The following is a 23764-nucleotide window of genomic DNA, read 5'->3' as shown; positions in this document are numbered from 1 at the left end:
AGAACCACGGCATGCAGGTAGCTGCATGTAAGCCGAGATCCTTGAGAAGTCCTCAGCTGAGATTTAGTGAGTGTGAATTGCTGGTAGACAGTTAACTGCTTGCAGTCTGTGGACGCAGTAGTTCATGCTCCCTCAGCTGAGTGGGACGATCGCACCCATCATTGACAATCTGCTTGGAGAAAGGAGGGATGCTGAGACGAGAAGGAGTGCCGAGCGGGTATGCAGAGGAGCTGGAGTTGCAGAGCATGTATGCGGAGGGACTGGAGTCACAGGGATGCAGACACCTGCACAGATAGACACTTAGACAGTGCACACATTACATTAACCAGAACCATTAGGACAGCAAGATTTTTCACCTGTGTGATGAATACATTCACACTGACACTTAGTGTTATTTAGTTTCCTTGAGAAGCAGGGATGCAAGGAGGGAGTGATGTTCTTCCACAGGGATGCTGAATGATAATGAGTGCTTATTAAAATGTTGTACAATGTTTGTTTACATAGAGGGTCAAAATAAAAGGGCTATTACTTGGTTGTTTATACTATTGGATAAGTATAAAAGGAGGGATTGTTAAGTTGTAATAGTTTATTTTGATAACATCTGCAGAGGTCTTATGGTTTAAATTAATACATATAGAAAGATATTATAATAGACAATATTAAGGAGAATATTGATATTGTTATTAATGTATTATGAAGCATAGGGGTAATGTTTACTCTATGCAAATGTAAATGGCAAGAATTAATGTATGTTGCATGAGAGTGACTGTATGTTAGTATTATAGATTGCCGAAGCCGGTTGAAATCCGTGACGTGACTTACAATAACAAGAGACTTTTATTGTGAAGGTGACTTTAATTGACGGGATTCTTATTGTGAAAGCGACGTAACCGGAAGTGACGTTTCGACCGGCGCAAGAGGATTATAAAACAGCGTGTTTTTAGAGAGCTCGTTCTCTTTCACAGGTAAGCCCAGAGGGGGAAGGCTGCGCTCCTGAGCTCCCGGGCCGGGAGCCGGCAGCCGGCAGCCGGCAGCCTGGACACGAGGGAGAGCGCGTTGAATGTTTGTTTTACACTTCTTGCCATTAAATGTTGATAACTTAATCCATGCGTGTCCGGAAGCCTGTTTCTCCACCATCTGCGTAGTGCCCCAGTTTTGAGAATACCTTACAACTTAGATATGTGTGTCTGTATGTAGATATGTGTGTCTGTACTTAGATATGTGTGTCTGTACTTAGGTATGTGTGTCTGTACTTAGATATGTGTGTCTGTACTTAGGTATGTGTGTCTGTATGTAGATATGTGTGTCTGTACTTAGGTATGTGTGTCTGGATGTAGATATGTGTGTCTGTACTTAGTTATGTGTGTCTGTATGTAGATATGTGTGTCTGTACTTAGGTATGTGTGTCTGTACTTAGGTATGTGTGTCTGTATGTAGGTATGTGTGTCTGTATGTAGGTATGTGTGTCTGTACTTAAGTATGTGTGTCTGGATGTAGATATGTGTGTCTGTACTTAGGTATGTGTGTCTGTATGTAGATATGTGTGTCTGTACTTAGGTATGTGTGTCTGTATGTAGATATGTGTGTCTGTATGTAGGTATGTGTGTCTATATGTAGGTATGTGTGTCTGTACTTAGGTATGTGTGTCTGTATGTAGATATGTGTGTCTGTACTTAGGTATGTGTGTCTGTATGTAGGTATGTGTGTCTGTATGTAGGTATGTGTGTCTGTAAGTAGGTATGTGTGTCTGTATGTAGGTATGTGTGTCTGTATGTAGGTATGTGTGTCTGTACTTAGGTATGTGTGTCTGTACTTAGGTATGTGTGTCTGTATGTAGATATGTGTGTCTGTACTTGGGTATGTGTGTCTGTATGTAGTTATGTGTGTCTGTATGTAGGTATGTGTGTGTGTCTGTACTTAGGTATGTGTGTCTGTATGTAGATATGTGTGTCTGTACTTAGGTATGTGTGTCTGTATGTAGATATGTGTCTCTGTACTTAGGTACGTGTGTCTGTATGTAGTTATGTGTGTCTGTATGTAGGTATGTGTGTCTGTATGTAGGTATGTGTGTCTGTACTTAGGTATGTGTGTCTGTATGTAGATATGTGTGTCTGTACTTAGGTATGTGTGTCTGTATGTAGTTATGTGTGTCTTCAAGTTTCAAGTTTCAAGTTTTTATTGTCACATCCCCTTTTATACAAGTATAATCGGTTCGTGAAATTCTTATGTGCAAAACACCCGACAGCAGTAGCAGACTAAAAAAAGAATAAGAATGAGAATAAACTATACAATATCCACACACAAAAAAAAGAAGAAAGTATTAACAATATATATATAAAACAATGTAATAGAATATACATCATGACAATATATATATATAAAACAATGTAATAAAATATACACTTTTTTGAGACTATATATATATATATGTATATACAATATATATATACAATATATATATATATAAACAATGTAATAAAATATACACCATGGCCATAGATATTCACAGAATATGTTCTGGTGCCTTTAGTTATCAAGCTCCTCTTTTATGGAACCAGCTTCCAATTTCAGTCCGGGAGGCAGACACAGTCACCTCGTTTAAGAGTAGACTTAAGACCTTCCTCTTTGACAGAGCTTATAGTTAGGGCTGAATCAGGTTTGCCCTGGTCCAGCCCCTTGATATGCTGCTATAGGCTTATAGCTGCCGGGGGACGTTTTAGGATGCACTGAGTACCTATCTCCTTTTTTTTTCTCTCCTTAAGGATGAATTTTCATCTCTCAATCACACGTTACTAACTCTGCTTTCTCCCGGAAGTCCTTTTGACTTTCGTCTCATGGGGTCATCGGACCCTATGAGACGGCATAGATCTATCTGCCTGATGGATCGCCTGGGTCGTGGAATTCCTGCTCATGACCACGCCACTGTCCTGTTGAGACTCCCACTCCTCCTCCCCACCGCCATCTGCCTGATGGATCGTGGAGGTCTCCATCGTGGAATATGCCTACTATGAACTATTCATACACTCTGTCATATTCATTGAATGTATTTTAACTCTAAATCTGTCCTTCTGTACACATTACATCTATTGCATCTGTCCATCCTAGGAGAGGGATCCTCCTCTGTTGCTCTCCTCCAGGTTTCTTCCCTTTTTTTCCCCCTGAAGGGTTATTTGGGAGTTTTTCCTGGTCCGATGTGAGGTTTTGGGGCAGGGATGTCTATGTGTACAGATTGTAAAGCACTCCGAGACAAATTTGTAATTTGTGAAATTGGGCTATACAAATAAACTGAATTGAATTGAAACTAAACTGAATTGAATTGGTGTGTAGTGTTAATGAGGGTCTCAGTCCTTGTTCAGCAGCCTGATGGCCTGACTGAAGAAGCTGTTCCTCAGTCTGTTTGTGCGGCACTTGATACTGCGGTATCGCCTGCCTGACGGTAGAAGGGTGAACAGTTTGTGGCCGGGGTGGTTATTGTCTTTCATCATCCGTTTGGCCCTGGCCACGCACCGCTTGGTGTATATGTCCAGGATGGAGGGAAGCTCACCTCCAACGATGTACTGTGCCGACCGCACCCCCCTCTGTAGTGCCCTACGCCCCAGGGCGGTGCAGTTCCCGTACCAGACGGTGATGCAACCTGTCAGAACACTCTCGATGGTACTGGTGTAGAATGTTCTGAGGATGCGGGGCCATGTTGAATTTCCTCAGTCGCCTAAGGAACTACAGGCGCTGTTGGGCGGTTTTCACCACGTGAGTGGTGTGCGTGGTCCATGTGAGGTCCTCGGAGATGTACGCCGAGGAACTTGAAGCTGCTGACCCTCTCTGCAACTCCGTCTATGGAGATGGAGGTGTGCTCTCCTCTCTGCTTCCTGCAGTCCACGGTCAGCTCCTTGGTCTTCTTGGCGTTGAGGACGAGGCTGCTCTCCTGGCATCACTGGACCAGGGATCCAACCTCCTCCTGTAGGCTGTCTCGTCGTGCCGGTGATCAGCCCCAACACTGTTGTGTCGCCAGCAAACTTGATGATGACGTTGGAGCTGTGCATGGCCGTGCAGTCGTGGGTGTACAGGGAGTAGAGGAGAGGGCTCAACACGCATCCCTGAGGGGCTCCCGTGTTGAGGGTCAGCGGCTCTGAGGTGGTACTGCCCATCCTCACCACCTGGCGGCGGCCCGACAGGAAGTCCAGTATCCAGCTGCACATGGTAGAGTGCAGGCCTAGACCTCTGAGCTTGGTGTCGAGCTTGGCGGGAACAATAGTGTTGAACGCTGAGCTGTAGTCCACAACCAGCATTCGCACACAACAGTCTGTATGTAGGTATGTGTGTCTGTACTTAGGTATGTGTGTCTGTACTTAGGTATGTGTGTCTGTATGTAGGTATGTGTGTCTGTACTTAGGTATGTGTGTCTGTATGTAGGTATGTGTGTCTGTATGTAGGTACAGTTCTCTTTAGCACGAACTCAGACACTTTGTTCCGGCTGTTCTTTGACCTGCCTGCGGAGTCTGATTTTCCCAGCTGCTCCTGAACGCATCATCTCACTCTTCCGGTAAGCTTTGGTTGCCAGCTCAACAGCGAGCATGACTTCTTCTTCTCTCCCTCCCGCTCCCTCTTGCTCAGTGTGTCTCATGTATAGTTATCCCCCTGCCTCCCTTAATGATAACGATACATGCAACAAGTGTAGTTTATTTGCTAGGTTGGAGGCAGGTCTAAGTGGGTTAGATGCACGGCTCCGGCGCTATCGAAGCTCAGACAGCTATGCTAGTTAGCCCCCCCTCTACCGTAGTCGATGCGGAGCTACAGTCAGCTGTTAGCTGTTCCCCGGCGGTAACCGTGCAGCCGGATGGTTGGGTAACTGTTCGCAGGAGTCGTAAGTCTACACAGAAGCCCGCTGTGCACCAACCACTTCACGTTCGAACCAGTTTTCCTGCTCAGCGACACACCCGCTGAGGAACACACCCTGGTTATCGGGAGCTCTATAGTCAGGAACGTGAAAATAGCGAAGCCACGGACCAGAGTCGTGTGCCTCCCGGGGCCAGAGCGGGCGACGTGGAGTCTTGTTTGAAGCTGCTGGCTAAGGATAAGCGGAGATACAGTCAGATTGTAATACACGCGGTGGTAATGACGCCGAGCTCGCCGCTCGGAACTCACTAAAATTAATGTGGAATCGGTGTGTGCTTATGCCAAGACGTTGTCGGACACCGTAATTTTCTCTGGCCCTCTCCCAAATTTGCAGACAGACGAATTGTATAGCCGAATGTCGTCTTTCAACCGCTGGCTGTCGAGGTGGTGCCCAGCGAATAATGTGGGCTACGTAGACAACTGGAAGACTTTCTGGGAAAACCTGATCTGATGAGGAGACGGCATTCATCCCACGTTGGACGGAGCGCGTCTCATTTCTGCGAATATGACCAAGTTGATCACGGACTTAATCTATGACAACCCAGGGTTCAGATCAGGAACCGGGAGCAGAGTTGTAGTTTAACACCCTTCTCTGCTCTTCCATTCGAGCAGTTACCCACCCTTGACTTTAGAGTAGAGACTGTGTCTGTCCCACGGCCACTTCAATTAAATAAATCAAAAGTAAGCAGAAGAGGAGTCGTACACAATAACCTTATACAAGTTAACACAATTATTTCAGCAGTGCAACAAAATAGGTCTATTAAATGTGGTCTCCTAAATATTCGATCTCTGTCATCTAAAGCTGTGTTACTAAATGATTTAATATCAGATAATCACATTGATTTATGTTGCCTAACTGAAACCTGGCTGAGCCATGAAGAATATGTCTGCCTGAATGAATCGACTCCTCCAAGTCATATTAATACTCACATTCCTCGAGGCACCGGTCGAGGAGGTGGAGTAGCAGCCATCTTTGAATCGAGCCTATTAATTAATCCTCAACCAAAATTACACTACACCTCATTTGAAAGCCTTGTTCTTAGTCTTTCACATCCAACCTGGAAAACACTACAGCCAATTCGATTTGTGATTCTGTACGGGCCACCAGGTCCATATTCAGAGTTTATATCTGAATTCTCAGAATTTATATCAAGTTTGGTTCTTAAAACCGATAAAGTTATTATTGTTGGAGATTTTAATATCCATGTGGATGTTGATAATGATTGCCTTAGTGCTGCATTCATCTCCTTGTTGGACTCGATTGGCTTCTGTCAGAGAACAGAAACCCACTCACAGCTTTGGCCACACGCTTGATCTTGTTCTTACTCATGGCGTTGACATTGAGCATTTGAACGTCTTCACACAGAATCCTCTTCTGTCAGACCACAACCTCATAACTTTTGAATTTATACTACCGGAGTGTACTCCGTTAGTCAAAAGTTTCTACACCAGATGTCTAACTGATAGTGCTGTAGCTAAATTTAATAAAGCGATTCCTTCTGTATTTGATTCGATACCACGTCTCAATATAACAGAGGACTCCTGGTCTAACTTTAGTCCGTCCCAGATTGATCATCTTGTTGACAGTGCCATAGGCTCTCTGAGAATGACACTGGACTCGATAGCCTCTGAAGAAGAAGACAGTGAGGAAGGAGGTTTGCTCCTGGTATAACCCTCAGACCCGCAAACTGAAGCAAGCGTCACGAAAGCTTGAACGCATATGGCGTTCAACTAATCTCGAAGAATCCCGCTTAGTTTGGCGAGATAGTCTTAAAACATATAAGAAGGCCCTCCGTAATGCCAGAGCAGCCTATTACTCATCAATAATAGGAAAAAATAAAAACAACCCCAGGTTTCTCTTCAGCACTGTAGCCAGGCTGACAGAGAGTCACAGCTCTGTGGAGCCGAGCATTCCTATAAACCTTAGTGGTAATGACTTTATGAACTTCTTTAATGAAAAGATTTTAACTATTAGGGACAAGATTAATAATCTCTTGCCCATAACCAGTGCCAATCTGTCCTCAAGTGGAATGGCCTTGAAACCGCTGTATGCCCTGGTGTATATTTGGAGGATTTTCTCCTATCAACCGTGACCAATTATTTTCAACGGTTTCTACTTGAACACGCCTACCTGTCTCTTGGACCCCATCCCGACGAGGCTGCTTAAAGACGTTTTGCCTTTAATTGGCGGCTCTCTATTAGATATTATCAATGTGTCTCTGCTAACAGGCCACGTACCACACTCCTTCAAGGTGGCTGTTATTAAACCTCTCCTGAAGAAGCCCACTCTGGATCCAGAGGTATTGGCTAACTACAGACCGATCTCTAACCTCCTCTTCCTCTCCAAGATCCTTGAGAAAGTGGTCAAATCAGTTGTGCGACTTTCTACATCATAATAGTTTATTTGAGAAATTTCAATCAGGATTTAGAAAACACCACAGCACCGAGACGGCACTGGTGAAAATTACAAATGACCTCTTAATGGCAGCAGATAAAGGACTCCTCTCTGTCCTGGTCTTGTTAGACCTTAGTGCTGCATTCGACACCATTGACCATGACATCCTGTTACAGAGACTGGAGCAGTCGATTGGCATTTCAGGCACGGCACTAATTTGGTTTAAATCCTATTTATCAGATCGATCTCAGTTTGTATTTGTAAACGATGACGCCTCGATAACCACCAACGTTAATCACGGAGTTCCACAAGGTTCTGTGCTTGGACCAATTTTATTTACCTTATACATGCTTCCTTTGGGCAATATTATCAGGAAACACTCCATAAACTTTCATTGTTATGCAGATGACACTCAACTATATTTATCGATAAAACCAGAGGAGAGCAACCAACTCTGTAAAATTCAAGCATGTCTTAAAGACATAAGAACATGGATGACCTGCAACTTCTTGATGTTAAACTCAGACAAAACCGAAGTAATTTTAATCGGCCCTGAGCACCTCAGAGATCAATTATCTGGTGATGTGGATTCTGTAGACGGCATTGCCCTGGCATCCAACACCACTGTAAAGAATCTTGGCGTTATCTTTGATCGGGACTTGTCCTTTAACTCCCACGTAAAGCAAATCTCAAGGACTGCATTCTTTCATCTACGTAATATTTCAAAAATCAGGCACATCTTGTCTCAAAAGATGCAGAAAAATTGGTTCACGCGTTCGTTACTTCGAGACTGGATTACTGCAACTCCTTATTAGCAGGCTGCTCTAATAAATCTCTTAGGTCCCTCCAGTTGATCCAGAATGCTGCAGCTCGTGTTCTCACTAAAACTAAGAAAAGAGATCACATCACTCCTGCACTAGCTGCTCTGCACTGGCTCCCAGTAAAATCAAGAATCACTTTTAAAATTCTTCTCTTAACCTACAAAGCCTTGATTGGTGATGCTCCATCATATCTTAAGGAGCTTGTCGTACCATATTGCCCCACTAGAGAGCTACGCTCACTAAATGCGGGACTACTTGTAGTTCCTAGAGTCTTAAAAGTAGAATGGGAGCCAGAGCCTTTAGTTATCAAGCTCCTCTTTTATGGAACCAGCTTTCAATTTCAGTCCGGGAGGCAGACACAGTCACCTCGTTTAAGAGTAGACTTAAGACCTTCCTCTTTGACAGAGCTTATAGTTAGGGCTGAATCAGGTTTGCCCTGGTCCAGCCCCTTGATATGCTGCTATAGGCTTATAGCTGCCGGGAGACCTTTTAGGATGCACTGAGTACCTATCTCCTTTTTTTCTCTCCTTAAGGATGAATTTTCATCTCTCAATCACACGTTACTAACTCTGCTTTGTCCACGGAAGTCCTTTTGACTTTACGTCTCATGGGGTCATCGGACCCTATGAGACGGCATAGATCCTATCTGCCTGATGGATCGCCTGGGTCGTGGAATTCCTGCTCATGACTACGCCACTGTCCTGTTGAGACTCTGCCACTCCTCCTCCCCACCGCCATCTGCCTGATGGATCGTGGAGGTCTCCATCGTGGAATATGCCTACTATGAACTATTCATACACTCTGTCATATTCATTGAATGTATTTTAACTCTAAATCTGTCCTTCTGTACACATTACATCTATTGCATCTGTCCATCCTAGGAGAGGGATCCTCCTCTGTTGCTCTCCTCCAGGTTTCTTCCCTTTTTTTCCCCCTGAAGGGTTATTTGGGAGTTTTTCCTGGTCCGATGTGAGGTTTTGGGGCAGGGATGTCTATGTGTACAGATTGTAAAGCACTCCGAGACAAATTTGTAATTTGTGAAATTGGGCTATACAAATAAACTGAATTGAATTGAATTGAATGTGTGTCTGTACTTAGGTATGTGTGTCTGTATGTAGGTATGTGTGTCTGTACTTAGGTATGTGTGTCTGTATGTAGGTATGTGTGTCTGTACTTAGATATGTGTGTCTGTATGTAGGTATGTGTGTCTGTAATTAGGTATGTGTGTCTGTATGTAGGTATGTGTGTCTGTACTTAGGTATGTGTGTCTGTACTTAGGTATGTGTGTCTGTATGTAGGTATGTGTGTATGTACTTAGGTATGTGTGTCTGTACTTAGGTATGTGTGTCTGTATGTAGGTATGTGTGTATGTACTTAGGTATGTGTGTCTGTACTTATGTATGTGTGTCTGTATGTAGGTATGTGTGTCTGTATGTAGATATGCGTGTCTGTATGTAGGTATGTGTGTCTTTACTTAGGTATGTGTGTCTGTACTTAGGTATGTGTGTCTGTATGTAGGTATGTGTCTGTACTTAGGTATGTGTGTCTGTACTTAGGTATGTGTGTCTGTATGTATGTCCATCAGTCCGTAAGTCCATATGTAGGTATGCCTGTATGTCCGTATGTCTGTCTGTCTTTATGTCCGTATGCATGTATGTCCGTCCGTATGTCTGTCTGTCTGTACGTCCGTCCTTATGTCTGTAAGTCCGCCTGTATGTCCGTAGGTCCGTATGTCTTTATATCCGTCTGTATGTATGCATGTATGTCCGTATGTCTGTCTGTAAGTCCGCCTGTATGTCCGTATGTCTGTCTGTCTTTATGTCCGTCCGTATGTCTGTCTGTATGTATGTCCGTCCTTGTGTCTGTAAGTCCGCCTGTATGTCCGTAGGTCCGTATGTAGGTATTTCCGTATGTATGTGTATCCATCCGTCCGTCCGTCCGCCCACACAGGCTTCCAACAAGTAATTCCATGCGTCCCGTGACCCCGTGACCCCGTGACCCCGTGACCCCGGCCCCTGAACATGCTCCGTGTCATCATCTCCTCGATGGACTCCCGGTGCCTGCAGGGCGTCTCAACGAGGAGCCTCCATGTGACTGAAAGGTTCCACTGCTGGTAACATTTAAAAAAAACACACGGCTCACGTGTACCGAGAGTGACGAGTGTTTGAATGGAGCACTTTGGTCATTTGGGCTTTTATTCTGGTAAAACTTTGCACAGGTGGTACTTCAACGTGTTCTGGACGAAGGACACAAGCTTCACGTGAGACTGTTGAGCCGCGGGAACAACATGATGCTGCATGCTGGCCTCTTTTACGTCGCGATGACTTTAAACGTGACAGGCCACAAACAAACTGCTGACGCAAACACCATCAAATTAAAAGCTCCCATCAACTGAAAACCACCTGCCAGCTCTCCGTTGTGCGGACCGATGACGAGTCCGCGTCGCCAGGCTGTTCTCTGCCAGCTAATTCACAGCGATGACACAGCTCTTCTTCTCGCTCGGCCGAAACGTCCAAACTTTTAATGAAATTGTCTCCCTTTTTTGTCATTTAATCACTCGCCGTCAAAGCAAACCCACGTGTACCGTCACGAACAACAGAGTCTCTGGGGAGAGGAGCGGGAGGGGAGTCGGTGTCACACACGACTGCGATAACGACGCTCGCGGCGAATATTAATCGCCGGTATCCGTGCCGAGCTACCTCCACCCCGTGCAGCTCTTTGGCGAGGCAGCCGAACAGATCCATCAGACGTCTGCCTCGCGGCGTCTCGGTGCGTCTTGACGCCGCCGCGGCTCGGAGGGAAGCCTCATTAGCTCGTGACTCGGGGTTTCAAAAAGCACGCGCGGCCGCCGCCTCGGACTCCGGTCCCGTTCGGCCGCGCGTCCGATCTGACCGCCGGTCCGTCCGAGCGCCATGCTAACGGAGCTTTAGCGCACGCGCGCGACGGCTCTTTAGAGATGAACCGGTTCAGGCCCCGACAGTTTATTTGGAGTCGTACGTGTTATAAATGGCTGAATAACGGGCAGCGGCGCCGAGCCAGAGGGCCAGCTGGTGGGGTGTGAGGCGGCGCACCGCAGAGCCCATCGGCGGGCGTGTGTGTTCACCGTGAACCGCCTTGTCGTGACAAAGAGGGCCAACAGTCATCCGTCACTCTGTCTGGCTGCGTCAAGTGTTCGGGGGTCACGCCACCTACTGCAGGTGGAAGTGGCATCGAGTGGCGGGCGGTGGCCCAGATACCGACTCCCCGAGTCCGCGGTTACTCCGCCTTGCCGAAGTACCGGGCTCGTGGACTTGGATCCTAAAAAAACTTTGGAGGGTCGCATGTGGCGGAGAGAAATGGGAACATTGAGTGCGAGAGAAAAAGAACAATGCAAACAACCGCCCACTCACAGACGGACGCCGTGGGCCCAAAGCCGGAGTGGTTCTCGAGGCTGGATGCTAACGTAGAGTCGGCCGTCTCATCACGGGAATACACAAAGTCAGAAGAAAGTCCACTCCGGCAGCAATCAGCGGCCAAGTGGCTCAAATCACCGGGCGATTGTTTGTCCAGAACCACAATCAGAGCCGCATTGTTCCAGCGAAAGGACCCGCGGCTCGGTGAAAGCCCTTTGGAAAGTGAGCTACGGCTACGAGAAGCTTTCGCTAAAGGCGTTCGTGGGCGCCGACGGAATCCATCCGAGGTCGCCTCGAGATCGACTTCAATTCAGCGGCATCGTGAATACCAACGGAACATCGGTGAATACTGTGTGTGTGTAGGTGTGTGTGTGTGTGTGTGTGTGTTTAAGGCAAAGAGACAGATTTCTTTCAATCTCAATTCAATTAAAAGCCGAGACAACAAATAGTGTTTGAGTCGTGTGTTATTTTTCCTCAGGGTTGTAATCTCGGCATATGTTTTTAAATAAATAAGCAAAAGCTGTTGCACAATACACATTCCTTCATTGGAATGCAGTATTTGTGTGAATTTGAATGAATTGTAGGGTTTGTCCTTAACTTGTAAATCCGTTTGTAATGAAGTTAAATGATCAAAGAAGTTTGGAGTAAATAGATTGAAATACGAATTATTTGATCTTTTCATCTCTTTTGGTTTTTCTCTGTTTGCTTTGTCAAGTTTCCTAATGCAACAAGACGTGATGTTTGTAATGTTTGCTTTTAATGTATTGCTAATAAAACAATTTAAAAGGTCAAACTGGCAGCCCAATGTGCATTATTATCATTATCTGCCTTTGCAGGGAGAATGTAAACATATTTAAATATGATTTGTGAGAGTTTTAAACCTTTCAACTGCCTCAATCCAAACATATAATCATACAAGGAAGTGCTTTTTCTCAATTCGGACCTGACATTTTAATACAATTTCTGTGTGCCGTCTTCATTTACTCTTACCCAGTAACATATAGACTGATATGTACACATCTCAACAAAAGGAAAACATGTTTAAAAAGGTAAAAATGTAAAAATGATTAAAGTGGCCCTAGTGGGTGCAGAGATGCAGGCTTTTTAGTTTGCGTATGCAGTTTTCAGAGCAGAGGCTTAAAAAAAGCTTGGAGATTAAAAGGTTAAAGCCCTCACATATTCACATGTTCTTGCATTTCAATGATTCCATTGCATAATTACATAATTTGTCTGTGTCGGAAGCGTCTTAAATAGACTGGAGGTAGGACCAGCGAAAGGGGTTCATAGACGTCGGCGCGTCGCTGCCGTCGTGTTGTCCCAATCAGAGCGGCGGCGGCAGAGCGAGCCGCTCTGATTACGACCTGCTTATGACGCTTGTGCGGAGGAGCAGAGCCAGTCGAGGCCGGAGCGCAGCCGAGAGGCGGCTCGACTGCTTCCTGTCAAAATGTTGTGACAAAAAATATATATATAGATATTCATTCATCATTAATTTCTTTCAAATGTGCCGCTGGATCAAAAGTGAGAACAACAATTAGAGCCAAAAGGATGAAACAGGAAGAAGAAAAATAAACAAGAGCACTTCCCGCCCACGGCCTCGAGTCTGGGTGTTAGAGCATGTTTCCACATTATGAAATGGGTTTTTCATCTTTATGAGGATTTTTATATGTACAGGGTTTTTGTTTTTGTTGGTCAATCTAAATTTGTTTATGCATTAAAGAGATTGAACAAGTTGCAGGTGCCAAAAGTTAGAAATAATAGTTTTTCCATCTGTAAATGTTTGAGTTTTTTTTCTTCTTTAAAACTATTAGTGCTATATGTGGCCAGCCTACATGGTTGGGACCCATTTGGGAAGGGCTACAACCTGCAAAAGAAAGCTAAGCTCTGACATGTTTAGAAAAAAAGAAGCTAAAATCAGCCCAAAATCACAACAGGGTCTCAGATTTGTTAAACCACACACCCTCTTCAAGTCCTGGATTTCAGACAGCCAATTAACTCTGGTGGGTGTTTCGGAGGAAATTTCACCCCATCACCTCATTGTAGGCCCTGTCCTGAGTGTCTGTGTTCAATTTGGGATTTCCAGGACTAATATTTAGGAGATTATGGCCATTTTTGCACTTGTCAAAAAATATGCAAATTTAAGAGAATAAGGCCCAATTTGACCCTTTAGACCTGTTTTTGGGGCCCTTAGCTCAGAGCTATCGGTCCAAAACTGTAGGGTATATCATATTCAGATTCCCTTCTTTGAATCTGAAAAGAATCCAGATCTTTAAGTTGATTGAAAGTGTGCAAAATTAACTAAAAGACTGGTTTTATAAGGGTTATAAAGGGTTATTGGCACGGTGACAATTTTCTCTTGTGAATCTTTTGGAGGGGATTCCCCTCACGACCTCAAAGTCTTATAGTTACGTAAATATAATATATTTAATATATAGCAGAAGGGTTATATCTGAGAGACAATTGGGAGGTCAAAGGTCAGTCTGCAGAGTATGCGTGTGTGTGTGTATTTGTGTGTGTGTGGGTGTGTGTGGGTGTGTGTGTGATTCTGCCTGTGTTTGTATGTATGTGAGTGTCTGTATGTGTGTGTCTGAGTGTGTGTCTGTGTGTGAGAGTGTGTGTCTGTGTGTGTCTGTCATTCTGTGTGTGTGTGTGTGTGTGTCTGTGTGTGTCTGTCATTCTGTGTGTGTGTGTGTGAGTGTGTGTCTGTCTGTGTGTGTGTGTGTGTGTGTGTAAGAGTGTGTGCGTATGAGAGTGTGTGTCTGTGTGTGTATGTGTGTGTCTCTGCCTGTGTGTGTGTGTACGTATGTGAGTGTCTATGTGTTTCTGTCAGTGTGTGTGTGTGTGTGTGTGTGAGCGATGTATTAGTTTGCATGCATATCAGTGGAAGTTGAAGGGTAAATCATGTTTTATTAACAATTCCCAAATTATTTCCCAGATTTTTCCAGATCCCTGCTCTTTTTGTTTGATGAGAAGTAAAAACGCCTGTAAATAACTGTTGTGCACCGACAGATATGCTAGAGAGGTTCATGACATTTATGTTCGCTTTCTCTCATTCCAGGCTTCCTGATTGTGTTCACCTGTCATCACACCTGTCTCCTATGCTCATCAGTGTCAGCCCCGCCCCTGATTGGTCCCACCTGTGTCTTGTTACCATGTGCTTAAATTCCCCTGTCTCCCAGTGTTCCTTGTCAGTTCGTCTGGTCTTTTGCCATGATCAGGTCGGGTTATGTTGTGCTCTTGAAAGTTTTGATCCTCACTACGTGAGCGCTTTCATTTTGTTCACTGTAGAACCGCAAAATAAAGTACTTACAATCAATTTGTCTCTGTCTCCAGGGCCTTGCAATCGGGCCCTACTACCTAAGTGTCTGAGATCGTAACAGAACGAACTGACCACATTATGGACCCAGCTGACCCAAGAACGCTTCACGCCGCTCTGTCGGTACAGGGCGTGACGATTTTTCATCACGAGGAAAAACTGGACAAAGTCAGCCGGGAAATACAAGAGCTGAGAGGACCCCAGGCGGGTTCAGGAAGAATTATCTACACAGATGCAACAACTGGTTGCCCAAATGAATAATTTTTCACTCATCAACAGACTGCTCCTCGGTGACGTCATCCACAGCTGAGAATTTGCCTGTCAATACTCCAGCTGACGACCCAGGTCAGGCTGTTTCCTTCCCGTTACGGCTGGCTCTTCCGGAGAGATTTTCCGGAGACTCTTCGAATTGCAGAGCCTTTCTGGTACAGTGTGATCTGCATTTTCAACACAACCCAGCAGCTTTTATCTGAGCATGGTAAAGTGGCGTTTATTGTGTCTCATTTAACGGGAAGAGCTGCAGCCTGGGCTACTGCAGAATGGTCTAGAGACACCGAACTATGTTACTCATTGGCCGATTTCATAGAGACTATGAGGCGCATTTTGACCACTCATCGCCTGCTACGGAGGCCAGCAGAAGACTGTTTCAAATACGTCAGCTCAACCGTCAGGTGGTTGATTATGCCATCGAGTTTCGTACAGCAGCAGCGGACAGCGGATGGAATGTTCCGGCTCTTCGTGACGCCTTCATGACAGGACTTCGGAACCGATAAAGGACCAGCTGGCTCCACTGGGTATGTGTGTCTATATGTAGGTATGTGTGTCTGTACTTAGGTATGTGTGTCTGTATGTAGATATGTGTGTCTGTACTAGGTATGTGTGTCTGTATGTAGGTATGTGTCTGTATGTAGGTATGTGTGTCTGTAAGTAGGTATGTGTGTCTGTATGTAGGTATGTGTGTCTGTATGTAGGTATGTGTGTCTGTACTTAGTATGTGTGTCTGTACTTAGGTATGTGTGTCTGTATGTAGATATGTGTCTGTACTTGGTATGTGTGTCTGTAGTTATGTGTCTGTATGTAGGTATGTGTGTGTGTCTGTACTTAGGTATGTGTGTCTGTATGTAGATATGTGTGTCTGTACTTAGGTATGTGTGTCTGTATGTAGATATGTGTCTCTGTACTTAGGTACGTGTGTCTGTATGTAGTTATGTGTGTCTGTATGTAGGTATGTGTGTCTGTATGTAGGTATGTGTGTCTGTACTTAGGTATGTGTGTCTGTATGTAGATATGTGTGTCTGTACTTAGGTATGTGTGTCTGTATGTAGTTATGTGTGTCTGTATGTAGGTATGTGTGTCTGTACTTAGGTATGTGTGTCTGTACTTAGGTATGTGTGTCTGTATGTAGGTATGTGTGTCTGTACTTAGGTATGTGTGTCTGTATGTAGGTATGTGTGTCTGTATGTAGGTATGTGTGTCTGTACTTAGGTATGTGTGTCTGTATGTAGGTATGTGTGTCTGTACTTAGGTATGTGTGTCTGTATGTAGGTATGTGTGTCTGTACTTAGATATGTGTGTCTGTATGTAGGTATGTGTGTCTGTAATTAGGTATGTGTCTGTATGTAGGTATGTGTGTCTGTACTTAGGTATGTGTGTCTGTACTTAGGTATGTGTCTGTATGTAGGTATGTGTGTATGTACTTAGGTATGTGTGTCTGTACTTAGGTATGTGTGTCTGTATGTAGGTATGTGTGTCTGTATGTAGATATGCGTGTCTGTATGTAGGTATGTGTGTCTTTACTTAGGTATGTGTGTCTGTACTTAGGTATGTGTGTCTGTATGTAGGTATGTGTCTGTACTTAGGTATGTGTGTCTGTACTTAGGTATGTGTGTCTGTATGTATGTCCATCAGTCCGTAAGTCCATATGTAGGTATGCCTGTATGTCCGTATGTCTGTCTGTCTTTATGTCCGTATGCATGTATGTCCGTCCGTATGTCTGTCTGTCTGTACGTCCGTCCTTATGTCTGTAAGTCCGCCTGTATGTCCGTAGGTCCGTATGTCTTTATATCCGTCTGTATGTATGCATGTATGTCCGTATGTCTGTCTGTAAGTCCGCCTGTATGTCCGTATGTCTGTCTGTATGTCCGTCCGTATGTCTGTCTGTATGTATGTCCGTCCTTGTGTCTGTAAGTCCGCCTGTATGTCCGTAGGTCCGTATGTAGGTATTTCCGTATGTATGTGTATCCATCCGTCCGTCCGTCCGCCCACACAGGCTCCCAACAAGTAATTCCATGCGTCCGTGACCCCGTGACCCCGTGACCCGTGACCCCGGCCCCTGAACATGCTCCGTGTCATCATCTCCTCGATGGACTCGGTGCCTGCAGGGCGTCTCAACGAGGAGCCTCCATGTGACTGCAAGTTTCCACTGCTGGTAACATTTAAAAAAAAGACACGGCTCACGTGTACCGAGAGTGACGAGTGTTTGAATGGAGCACTTTGGTCATTTGGGCTTTTATTCTGGTAAAACTTTGCACAGGTGGTACTTCAACGTGTTCTGGACGAAGGACACAAGCTTCACGTGAGACTGTTGAGCCGCTGAACAACATGATGCTGCATGCTGGCCTCTTTTACGTCGCGATGACTTTAAACGTGACAGGCCACAAACAAACTGCTGACGCAAACACCATCAAATTAAAAGCTCCCATCAACTGAAAACCACCTGCCAGCTCTCCGTTGTGCGGACCGATGACGAGTCCGCGTCGCCAGGCTGTTCTCTGCCAGCTAATTCACAGCGATGACACAGCTCTTCTTCTCGCTCGGCCGAAACGTCCAAACTTTTAATGAAATTGTCTCCCTTTTTTGTCATTTAATCACTCGCCGTCAAAGCAAACCCACGTGTACCGTCACGAACAACAGAGTCTCTGGGGAGAGGAGCGGGAGGGGAGTCGGTGTCACACACGACTGCGATAACGACGCTCGCGGCGAATATTAATCGCCGGTATCCGTGCCGAGCTACCTCCACCCCGTGCAGCTCTTTGGCGAGGCTGCCTCGCGGCGCCTCGCTGCGTCTTGACGCCGCCGCGGCTCGGAGGGAAGCCTCATTAGCTCGTGACTCGGGGTTTCAAAAAGCACGCGCGGCCGCCGCCTCGGACTCCGGTCCCGTTCGGCCGCGCGTCCGATCTGACCGCCGGTCCGTCCGAGCGCCATGCTAACGGAGCTTTAGCGCACGCGCGCGACGGCTCTTTAGAGATGAACCGGTTCAGGCCCGATATTTTTTTTTGGAGTCGAACGCATTTGAAATAGCTGAATAACGGTCAGCGGCGCCGAGCCAGAGGGCCAGCTGGTGGGGTGTGAGGCGGCGCACCGCGGAGCCCATCGGCGGGCGTGTGTGTTCACCGTGAACCGCCTTGTCGTGACAAAGAGGGCCAACAGTCATCCGTCACTCTGTCTGGCTGCGTCAAGTGTTCGGGGGTCACGACACCTGCTGCAGGTGGAAGTGGCGTCGAGTGGCGGGCGGTGGCCCAGATACCGACTCCCCGAGTCCGCGGTTACTCCGCCTTGCCGAAGTACCCGGGGCTCGTGGACTTGGATCCTAAAAAAACTTTGGAGGGTCGCATGTGGCGGAGAGAAATGGGAACATTGAGTGCGAGAGAGAAAAAGAAGAATGCAAACAACCGCCCACTCACAGACGGACGCCGTGGGCCCAAAGCCGGAGTGGTTCTCGAGGCTGGATGCTAACGTAGAGTCGGCCGTCTCATCACGGGAAAACACAAAGTCAGAAGAAAGTCCACTCCGGCAGCAATCAGCGGCCAAGTGGCTCAAATCACCGGGCGATTGTTTGTCCAGAACCACAATCAGAGCCGCATTGTTCCAGCGAAAGGACCCGCGGCTCGGTGAAAAGCCCTTTGGAAAGTGAGCTACGGCTACGAGAAGCTTTCGCTAAAGAGCGTTTACGTGGGCGGCGCCGACGGAATCCATCCGAGGTCGCCTCGCGGGGATCGACTTAAATTCAACGGCGTACCGTGAATACCAACGGAACATCGGTGAATACTGTGTGTGTGTAGGTGTGTGTGTGTGTGTGTGTTTAAGGCAAAGAGACAGATTTCTTTCAATCTCAATTCAATTAAAAGCCGAGACAACAAATAGTGTTTGAGTCGTGTGTTATTTTTCCTCAGGGTTGTAATCTCGGCATATGTTTTTAAATAAATAAGCAAAAGCTGTTGCACAATACACATTCCTTCATTGGAATGCAGTATTTATGTGAATTTGAATGAATTGTAGGGTTTGTCCTTAACTTGTAAATCCGTTTGTAATGAAGTTAAATGATCAAAGAAGTTTGGAGTAAATAGATTGAAATACGAATTATTTGATCTTTTCATCTCTTTTGGTTTTTCTCTGTTTGCTTTGTCAAGTTTCCTAATGCAACAAGACGTGATGTTTGTAATGTTTGCTTTTAATGTATTGCTAATAAAACAATTTAAAAGGTCAAACTGGCAGCCCAATGTGCATTATTATCATTATCTGCCTTTGCAGGGAGAATGTAAACATATTTAAATATGATTTGTGAGAGTTTTAAACCTTTCAACTGCCTCAATCCAAACATATAATCATACAAGGAAGTGCTTTTTCTCAATTCGGACCTGACATTTTAATACAATTTCTGTGTGCCGTCTTCATTTACTCTTACCCAGTAACATATAGACTGATATGTACACATCTCAACAAAAGGAAAACATGTTTAAAAAGGTAAAAATGTAAAAATGATTAAAGTGGCCCTAGTGGGTGCAGAGATGCAGGCTTTTTAGTTTGGGTATGCAGTTTTCAGAGCAGAGGCTTAAAAAAAGCTTGGAGATTAAAAGGTTAAAGCCCTCACATATTCACATGTTCTTGCATTTCAATGATTCCATTGCATAATTACATAATTTGTCTGTGTCGGAAGCGTCTTAAATAGACTGGAGGTAGGACCAGCGAAAGGGGTTCATAGACGTCGGCGCGTCGCTGCCGTCGTGTTGTCCCAATCAGAGCGGCGGCGGCAGAGCGAGCCGCTCTGATTACGACCTGCTTATGACGCTTATTACGGAGGAGCAGAGCCAGTCGAGGCCGGAGCGCAGCCGAGAGGCGGCTCGACTGCTTCCTGTCAAAATGTTGTGACAAAAAATATATATATAGATATTCATTCATCATTAATTTCTTTCAAATGTGCCGCTGGATCAAAAGTGAGAACAACAATTAGAGCCAAAAGGATGAAACAGGAAGAAGAAAAATAAACAAGAGCACTTCCCGCCCACGGCCTCGAGTCTGGGTGTTAGAGCATGTTTCCACATTATGAAATGGGTTTTTCATCTTTATGAGGATTTTTATATGTACAGGGTTTTTGTTTTTGTTGGTCAATCTAAATTTGTTTATGCATTAAAGAGATTGAACAAGTTGCAGGTGCCAAAAGTTAGAAATAATAGTTTTTCCATCTGTAAATGTTTGAGTTTTTTTTCTTCTTTAAAACTATTAGTGCTATATGTGGCCAGCCTACATGGTTGGGACCCATTTGGGAGGGGCTACAACCTGCAAAAGAAAGCTAAGCTCTGACATGTTTAGAAAAAAAGAAGCTAAAATCAGCCCAAAATCACAACAGGGTCTCAGATTTGTTAAACCACACACCCTCTTCAAGTCCTGGATTTCAGACAGCCAATTAACTCTGGTGGGTGTTTCGGAGGAAATTTCACCCCATCACCTCATTGTAGGCCCTGTCCTGAGTGTCTGTGTTCAATTTGGGATTTCCAGGACTAATATTTAGGAGATTATGGCCATTTTTGCACTTGTCAAAAAATATGCAAATTTAAGAGAATAAGGCCCAATTTGACCCTTTAGACCTGTTTTTGGGGCCCTTAGCTCAGAGCTATCGGTCCAAAACTGTAGGGTATATCATATTCAGATTCCCTTCTTTGAATCTGAAAAGAATCCAGATCTTTAAGTTGATTGAAAGTGTGCAAAATTAACTAAAAGACTGGTTTTAAGGATCGTACAAGGGTTATTGGCACGGTGACAATTTTCTCTTGTGAATCTTTTGGAGGGGATTCCCCTCACGACCTCAAAGTCTTATAGTTACGTAAATATAATATATTTAATATATAGCAGAAGGGTTATATCTGAGAGACAATTGGGAGGTCAAAGGTCAGTCTGCAGAGTATGCGTGTGTGTGCGTGTGTATTTGTGTGTGTGTGGGTGTGTGTGTGTATTCTGCCTGTGTTTGTATGTATGTGAGTGTCTGTATGTGTGTGTCTGAATGTGTGTGTGAGAGTGTCTGTGTGTGTCTGTCATTCTGTGTGTGTGTGTGTGTGTGTCTGTGTGTGTCTGTCATTCTGTGTGTGTGTGTGAGTGTGTGTCTGTCTGTGTGTGTGTGTGTGTGTGTAAGAGTGTGTGCGTATGAGAGTGTGTGTCTGTGTGTGTGAGTATGTGTGTGTCTCTGCCTGTGTGTGTGTGTGTATGTGAGTGTCTATGTGTTTCTGTCAGTGTGTGTGTGTGTGTGTGTGTGTGAAGCGATGTATTAGTTTGCATGCATATCAGTGGAAGTTGAAGGGTAAATCATGTTTTATTAACAATTCCCAAATTATTTCCCAGATTTTTCCAGATCCCTGCTCTTTTTGTTTGATGAGAAGTAAAAACGCCTGTAAATAACTGTTGTGCACCGACAGATATGCTAGAGAGGTTCATGACATTTATGTTCGCTTTCTCTCATTCCAGGCTTCCTGATTGTGTTCACCTGTCATCACACCTGTCTCCTATGCTCATCAGTGTCAGCCCGGCCCCTGATTGGTGCCACCTGTGTCTTGTTACCATGTGCTTAAATTCTGTCTCCCAGTGTTCCTTGTCAGTTCGTCTGGTCTTTTGCCATGATCAGGTCGGGTTATGTTGTGCTCTTGAAAAGTTTTTGATCCCTCACTACGTGAGCGCTTTCATTTTGTTCACGGCAGAACCGAAAAATAAAGTACTTACAAATACTTTATCTCTGTCTCCGGTCGTGCAATTGGGTCCTACTTCCTAAGTGTCTGAGATCGTAACAGAACGAACTGACCACATTATGGACCCAGCCGACCCAAGAACGCTTCACGCCGCTCTGTCGGTACAGGGCGTGACGATTTTTCATCACGAGGAAAAACTGGACAAAGTCAGCCGGGAAATACAAGAGCTGAGAGGACGCCAGGCCCGGGTTCAGGAAGAATTATCTACACAGATGCAACAACTGGTTGCCCAAATGAATAATTTTTTCACTCATCAACAGACTGCTCCTCCGGTGACGTCATCCACAGCTGAGAATTTGCCTGTCAATACTCCAGCTGACGACCCAGGTCAGGCTGTTTCCTCCCGTTACGGCTGGCTCTTCCGGAGAGATTTTCCGGAGACTCTTCAACTGCAGAGCCTTTCTGGTAGAGTGTGATCTGCATTTTCAACACAACCCAGCAGCTTTTTTATCTGAGCATGGTAAAGTGGCGTTTATTGTGTCTCATTTAACGGGAAGAGCTGCAGCCTGGGCTACTGCAGAATGGTCTAGAGACACCGAACTATGTTACTCATTGGCCGATTTCATAGAGACTATGAGGCGCATTTTGACCACTCATCGCCTGCTACGGAGGCCAGCAGAAGACTGTTTCAAATACGTCAGCTCAACCGTCAGGTGGTTGATTATGCCATCGAGTTTCGTACAGCAGCAGCGGACAGCGGATGGAATGTTCCGGCTCTTCGTGACGCCTTCATGACAGGACTTTCGGAACCGATAAAGGACCAGCTGGCTCCACTGGAGACACCCCGGGATCTGGAATCCTCATCGCTGTGGCCATCCGGATCGATAACCGTCTTCGGAAAGAGAGAGGAGCGTCGACGCAACCGAGATGTTATTCCCAGCTTCCAGAATTCGCCTCGAGGGTCGCGCCGCCAGCGGAGGATTTCCAGCTCATGTTACCGGACCATCAGAGGACTACACTTCCGAATGACTCCGGTGAACCCATGCAGCTTGGAAGAACCAGGCTTTCTCTGGAGGAGAGGCAGCGCCGTCTGGGAGGGTTGCTGTTTCTACTGCGGCCAGCCGGTCATCAACTCGCTTCATGCCGGGAAAAGATCGTGCTCACCAGTCAAAAGAGGGCGCTGGTGAGCAAGTTTCCGAGACTTCCTCCTCGACCTGTTACTCAGGTAGACATTTGTATTAACAATCAGACCATTGACCAGGGTGTGTTAATAGACTCAGGGGCTGACGAAAGCCTTATAGACTGGGGCCTAGTCAAACAGCTAAAATAAAAACTGTCCCGCTATCTCATCCTGTTAGTGCCAGTGCCTTAGACGGCCGCTTGTTGTTCACAGTTACCCATTGCACTGAGCCCATACGGATTACTATAAATAAGGACCATACCGAGAGCATGCAATTTCATATTTTTGAGTCGACTCAGCACCCGATTATTTTGGGGTTTCCTTGGCTGAAGATCCACAATCCTCACATAGACTGGCCTTCAGGAAAGTTAAGGAATGGGGAGAGGATTGTGAGGGCAGGTGTACACTAGCGCAACCTGTTAATGCACCAACAGACTCTAGTAGGATCATTATAGATCACCCTGACTATCCTGATCTACACAAGGTACCTTCCTGTTACCATGATTTAAAGAAGCGTTTAACAAGTCTAAAGCCTTGTCGCTACCTCCTCACCGAGATTTTGACTGTCCCATTGATCTCTTACGGAGCCCCATTCCCAAGGGAGACTTTACTCGATTTCGAGACCTGAGAGAACAGCAATGGATGAATACATCTCCTCTTCACTCAAATCAGGGATTATCCGTCCTTCATCGTCTCCAGCCGGAGCGGGATTCTTTTTTGTGGGAAAGAAAGACGGGTCTCTGAGACCTTGCATAGACTACAGTCCACTAAATGACATTACGGTGAAGAACCGCTATCCTCTGCCACTCATGTCATC

At 45.5% G+C, this 23764-nt stretch overlaps 1 protein-coding gene across 8 annotated transcripts in view; it reads right to left on the bottom strand.

Annotated features, from left to right (window-relative positions):
* The window catches only part of nrxn2b (neurexin 2b), an 856499-nt gene that overhangs the window by 528187 nt on the left and 304548 nt on the right, over window positions 1-23764 (bottom strand). The window lies entirely within an intron of this gene.

The sequence above is a fragment of the Pseudoliparis swirei genome, chromosome 21 (genome assembly GCF_029220125.1).
Source record: "Pseudoliparis swirei isolate HS2019 ecotype Mariana Trench chromosome 21, NWPU_hadal_v1, whole genome shotgun sequence".
Taxonomy (NCBI): domain Eukaryota; kingdom Metazoa; phylum Chordata; class Actinopteri; order Perciformes; family Liparidae; genus Pseudoliparis; species Pseudoliparis swirei.
This window is presented reverse-complemented; position numbering and strand designations above follow the sequence as displayed.